The sequence below is a fragment of the Calidris pugnax genome, unplaced genomic scaffold (genome assembly GCF_001431845.1).
Source record: "Calidris pugnax isolate Ruff unplaced genomic scaffold, ASM143184v1 scaffold63, whole genome shotgun sequence".
Classification (NCBI taxonomy): Eukaryota; Metazoa; Chordata; class Aves; order Charadriiformes; family Scolopacidae; genus Calidris; species Calidris pugnax.
The window spans coordinates 2,816,374-2,822,904 of NW_015090852.1; positions in this window are offsets into that span (position 1 = coordinate 2,816,374).

A 6,531-nucleotide genomic window follows, 5' to 3' on the forward strand; every position below is an offset into this window, starting at 1 on the left:
TTCTGAGGCTGAATGACACACCGATTAATAATTCATGCTGGCAGTATTGACTGTTGGGAGCTAATCTGAGAAGGCCTCCGTGAAAGCCGTTAGTACGTTTGCCCTGGGTGAAGAAGCTGTCTTCCTGCTCAGGTGCTGGGGTCATGCAGCAAAGATGGTCTCCTGACGGCAAGGTGCAGCCAGATCCTTCCCAGGCTGGCAGCCAAGACTGTGCTCCTTGTTACCCAGGGCATGCTCCCATTCTCCTGCTTTCTGAGGTGTCCCAAGGTGGCTGGAGACCCAGACTGTTAAAGAACAGGTTTTACCATACTTCATAGCTTGCAGGTGGACTCTTGCGTCTGCTGTCCCAGGTATGCTGGGGTTTGAAATCCTTCTGTGGTCTCTGGGTTGACTCTGCAGTTGCTGCTCTGGCACATCGTTGTGTGTAGGAACTCTGTGATCTTCTCAGGGAGGTCCAAGGCAGGGAAAGATACAGAGGCTGAACTAGGCTGAGAGACCAGAGTCTACTGAGAGACCCAGAGGTACTTTGGGAACTTGGCTAGCATCATGACCCTGGTGGAGTCACATCCATCAAGAAGGGGATATGATTTCCAGGAACTGGGAAACAGTTTGCATAAATTTTAAAGGATTTTAAAGGAATGCGTGGCTTGGAATGCTCCTGTGATCCCGGATGGAGGGTGCCAACCTCTGTTGTGCCTGGTTGGCAGAGGTCTTCCTTCCTTGACCACATGGAGACAACAGAAAGTCTCTGAAGTTTCCCTGGAGCTGAATGCCCTAGGCCTGTACAATAGCGGTCTGCGATGTCTGTGTTCATGAGTGGCAGACAGAGGAGATGGGTGATATGTGTCCAGGCATCCTAGGGAAACTACTCTTAGCTACAGCAGCCACAGAGGCCCATCAAGATCTCCTTTTCCTCTCCCCTTGTCCTAGTGCACAGTGCAACATTGCACTGACCTTTCCAGATAAGATGTAAAACTGAGCTGATGGGCTTTTGCAAGCAAGGCTCTGTTAACAAGAGTGGGGATGTTAACCTTGGATCCCTGCCCAAATTGAAATGGATATAATCTCTAAATAGCTCATACCAAGATGAAATCCACTTACAAGGGAAATGTTTGTTCCTCTCTCCCCTGCAGTGCTGATGTGTTGAGCACAGAGGGGACAGCAAATTGTTGGTGGGTGAATTTTGTGTTGAATGTGGTAGGGACTAAACCAGCCCTCTCTCATTTCTGGATGGATACTGTTCTGTCTTCAATAAGATTTGACAAAAATGAGGTGGAATCAAGCAAAAAAACAAAACAAAACCAAACAAAAAAAACCAAAACCCAGAACAGTCCAGATTTTGATTGAAGTCTCTATTTTGATGGACTCTGAATGAGTCCTGAGTTGTGCTATCCTTCATGGAAATACCTCATGCTCAGCACTTTCCAAGATGCCACAGTCACTGGGACAGGGTTGTGCTGTCGTCCAGCTCTGTGTCATGGAGAGTGCTCCAGGCTGGAGTAAGACTCCAGAGCACTTGGCTCAGAGGTGGTGTTTCTTTTTCCACCTTGGTCTGGGGGAAAGCAGCTGAGAGCCTGGGGGCTGGGGTTAAAAGGAGCTCTGGGGACTTGCCATGATTAAAGGCTGCGCACCAGGAGCCTGGGGAAGGGCCATGCCTCATGCAGCTGATGAGTCCTGTTGCCTGTCTGCACACCAGGATCAGGTTGCTCCATCACCCAGGAGGTGTCTGGTGGCATAGTTTGGAGATGCAGTGCTGTGCTTCACCATGGCTTAACATCTGGGTAAAGGAGAATCTCTGCCTTGGTCAAACATTTATGTATGGACTGTAGCCCTGTGAAAAGAGATGCCGTGGCAGATGTTAGTCACTGGGGGAACATGGCTGGGGGGGAATGTCACATACTTCCCTTCAAAGTCCTGAGAGGTAGAGCAGGATGATGAGGCTGACCAGTACTGGGGAAAAGACTATGGAAGGAGCAGAGAGATAAGTTCTGACTGCCATGGTCACACTCGGATCTCGATGGTGTTCTTGAGAGGCAGGAGAAGTCAGGACAACAGGCATCTCCATGTGAATAAGGTGTTGAACACGGCATTGTGCTAGGTGACACAGCTATGTATTTTCATGCAATAAGATGGAATAAGCTGAATGTCTGAAATAGCACTGCAAGCACTTGCTGCTGGGCTCAGAGGACTATGTGTGCTTGATGCTGGGAGATGTGCTGTAGCAATGTAGGATCGTGATGTATCTTGGTCATCCAGCAGGACTGGACCAAGTTCTGGAAAGATGCTTGCAGCTTCAGCTTCACCAAACACTCGCTCTGGCTAATGCAAATGTTGCTTTGGAGATGCTGAGAGGTTTTTCTCCCCACCCCTTAAAAAGAGCATATGTTCTCACTACTAACAAGCAGGTTTGCAAAGAGTCTATTTTTAAGATGATTACAGGGTATCAGTAGCTGTTCCAGTGTCAACTGTCGGTTTTGTTTCCTTGTCGGCAGTAAACTGTTGGCAGGTTTGTGCACCAGAGGTTTACTCCTTCCCAGCTGTAATTGCACAGCACAGAAATTATCACTTGCTCTGTGCATGCCTCCGCTGGTTTCTCCCTCTGAGCCTGCTGTTCACAAGCAGCTCCTCCAAGCGCTTTCTACCCAGTGAAGAGCCGTGTCGTGGCATCTCCTGCTGGCAAAAGGCAAGGCCTGGCTAGCTCTAAACAGCAGAGATGAGACTAAATGTGGCGTTGTAATATATGTGTACTCGATATCGGTGCGTCCCACTTTGTTGCACAGAGAAAGAGCCCAGAACCCAGTTCCTCTCCCAGTAAGCCAGTTGCAGAGACTGGTTTTTGCAGCCAGTGTTCCCTGTGTACTATATAAAATTATCCCTACAGCCCCAGCTGGGATTTTCAGGAGGAGAGGCTGAGGGAGCTGGGGTTATTCAGCCTGGAGAAGAGGAGGCTGAGGGGAGACCTTATTGCTCTCTACAACTACCTGAAAGGAGGGTGTAGAGAGGTGGGGGTCGGTCTCTTCTCCCAAGTCACAGGCGATAGGACGAGAGGAAATGGCCTCAAGTTACGCCAGGGGAGGTTCAGGCTGGATATTAGGAAAAATTTTTTCACTGAAAGGATCATCAGACATTGGAATGGGCTGCCCAGGGAGGTGGTTGAGGCACCATCCCTGGAGGTGTTCAAAAGACAGGTTGATGTAGTGCTGGGAGGTATGGTTTAGTGATGATGCTTCTTGTTTGTTGTGTGGGTGTCTATTTTTGTCAGTTAGGTTGACGGTTGGACAAGATGATCTTTAAGGTCCCTTCCAACCTAGAAGATTCTGTGATTCTGTGTATTGAGGAGAGGTGGTCTGGTGACTGAGTCTCCAGAGAGCTGGTGCTCTTCAGCTTGTGCACGTGGCTGGCACATAGCTTGGTCTTTCTGCACCTTGGATCCCCATTTGACTGGCAAGCAGAACAGCACGGCCGGTTTCCACCAGGCTTTTCTCCACGTGGCCACAGAGAATTTGAAGTCCTCTGATGCTCTTGTGAAAGAGGATGTGGGAGTCCTCCTGCTACAGCAAAGGCCGTGTTTGCTAGAGGGCATTGGAGTGTTAACTCACACCATCCCTTTGTCCTGCCACCACACTGCTAAACCAGAGGTAACTTATGGAGGAGGAAGCAAATAGCAGCCTTTATTGGGAATTAAGGAAATTGCATTGTAAACGATTGCATCCTTTTGGGTTTTTTTAAGAGTCCGAATAAACCTATGTTAACCCAATAAACCATGACTGCAGCTCAGCATACAGAGGTGACGGGGGAGTTCAGTGGGAAGTGCCAGCTAATGGGAGGAGGGCTCAGGAGTCCTTTCCTTACCCCACAGGGCATGTCCAGTAGGAAACAGCCACTTGTTCCTTTTCCCTTGGCACGGTGGGCAGTTGGCATTGCCGCAATGCCTGGGTGTGAAGTCTCCCCTCTGTCCTTCGGTGCGAGTCCTTGGCACACCTCTGGGTTCAGACTCAGCCTTCTCCCCCACCCTGAAAGTTTCCAAGTGCCACCGAACTGATGGGAGAGAAAGGATTGTTGTGTTTCCCAGGCTGACACCTCCCGCTGAGCAGCCTTCCCTGCAGGAACGGCAGTCCTCTCACGTTACTCTGGGGACACAATGCCTCGGTACTGATGGGACCAGACAGGATCCGTCACTGTGCTGATGTGTCTCCTCCACAAAAAATCCTAAATGACACCAGTGGCTGAGAGACGAGGAACAAAGGAAAAACAAACAAACACAAATTTCTGTTCGTTTTGCTCCCCTCTGGTCATCTGTCATCCAAATCTGAAGTGGGGACTGTGGACTTCGCTTGTGGAGGAGGGCTTGGGTTTGGGGGTTCTGCTGGGGATATGAAATGGGTTAGCTTTTTTCACATGAGAACAACAGGCCTTGCGGGTCAGAAAACTGCTTCTGCTGGGCTGTGTTTATGGACTATCTGTCCCTGGTTTTAGCTTGTTTCTAGAGTACAGGCTCGTCTGACTGGTACCATAACCAGCCCCTTGCAGTAGGGCAAAGAGGGGATGGGGCAGGGCTCAGTGTTGCTTGTGCTACAGCATAGGGCCACAGAGGAAGAGGCATCAGAAAGACCTTGCCAAGGTCGAGTGAGTCTGTCTCTCTGCCCAAGGTAAGATCAACTCTACCTATGTCGTTTCTAGACTAATCTGTTTTTAAAGACCCTTGGGGATAGAGGTTGCTCAACCTCTTTCAGGGCTTCTAACAAGAATAATGCAATGAGCATAGTGTGTTGGGGTTTTTTCCCTCCCCCCTCACCCCTTGTCTGACCTAATCTTCCTTGCCTCAATTTTTAGCCTGTTGTTTATGTTCTGTGGTGAATGTGGCTGAAAAAAAACCTTTCCCTTCCCATTTCTAGCAGGCTGTTTGAAAGCTGTCCTTGGATCGATGAGGACCAACCGGGATGGCTGTGCTCCTGCACAAAGCGTGTGACAGATGTGTCACCTCTGGGCTCACTCTCTGCAAATGGTCCATTTCTGTCTCAAAACAAGTTAGCCAAAACCAGAATACTGGATTTATGATGAAAATCAGCCTTTCACGGTGAGAACCTGAGATACTTTTGCTTGAACAAGATGGATGGGGAACCTCACCCAACTGAGGATGCTGACATTAAGCCTTCAAGGCATTGTGGCCTTAGCTCTTGAGAACAGCATGTTTTATTCAGCTGGGCAAGGAGATCTCTCCCAGATGTGTTTTCTGGTGTTAAACTGGCTGGCAGAGTTTTCCCCTCTCTTTACATAGACAGCTGCTATTTTCTAGCTTCAGCAGTGGGGGTACTTTGAAGTTGGGTGGGTTAGTGCTTGTGAAACAGTCTAGGCTCTTCAGTTTCATAGGATTTAAGACTGACTTGCTCTTTGTGTCCTGAGCATGCTAGGAAAATTCTTTGCTTTGCCTGGAGGCCATTTCACACTTAAATTTAAATTGTTGGCTTGACTCTCCCTTTGTGTAAGTCTTTCAAGTAGAGAGTTGTGTTTTCTATAACAATTTCTTCTTCTTTGTGATAGCAATATTTTGGGACCTGCCCGGATCACTATTTTGAGTGGCATCACTTTGAAGTGTGCTGGAGCTACCTGTTTTGGAGAGAATGGAGGAGAGATGGCCAAGGCAACCTGAAGAGTGTGCTGTGGAAAATGGCAGTGCATCTAATTGAGGTAAGGAGACTACCAAGAGCAGGACAGCCAGCCTAGAAATGTACAAATTATGTAAGGATAGCTGGTCTAAAACCTTGTAAAATAAAGTCTTTCTGGCCCTGTAGGCTATCCTCAGGCAAATGATTTTCTGTGGACCTCGCAGAAGAGTTGTGAAGAGCTGAGCTGGCTGCACAAAAGAAAACACAACTTACATTGACCTGAGAAAACAAAACATCCGGTTCTTTAAAAATGCCCCAGTCTGAGAAGCTGAAGTCCTGGAAAACAGCCTTAAAAGTAAATAACCTGTAGCTTTGACTAATTGTACAATAAGGCCACCACCTTCCCTTCCACAGGCAGATGAAGCGAGTTGGAAACTAAGGGTACTGGTGTGGTGACAGCAGAGCTTGGGTCTTGTCCCTGGGCAGCCCCAGTTAAGAAAGAAATACATCTGCAGGCACCAAGTCTCCTGCCTGCTACTGGGACTGCTCACTGGTGATGACATCTCAAATATGTTTTAATAACCAGCGGCTGTTAATAAGCACTAGCTACTTCACCAGCTTAGATGCATCTCTTTAAATTTAAACAGGATTAGATAAGGTAGGGAGATTATTAAATACCCAAATGAACATTAAGCAGATATATTGGAGGCTTAACAACTCTGCAGCAGATTGTTAAATTGCTCTAAATATTTCCCTACTAGTCTGGGGGTATTTAATTAAAACAACCCCTCTAGTCCTCTGTAATGTGCCTAGCAGGCCTACGAGCCCCGCGCAGGGCGGGACCCTAATTGGCAGCGTTACCGTAAAGCTGAGCTGTGCTTGAGGACAATTAAAAAGCCAACAGCCCCCCCCTGCCCCCCCTCCC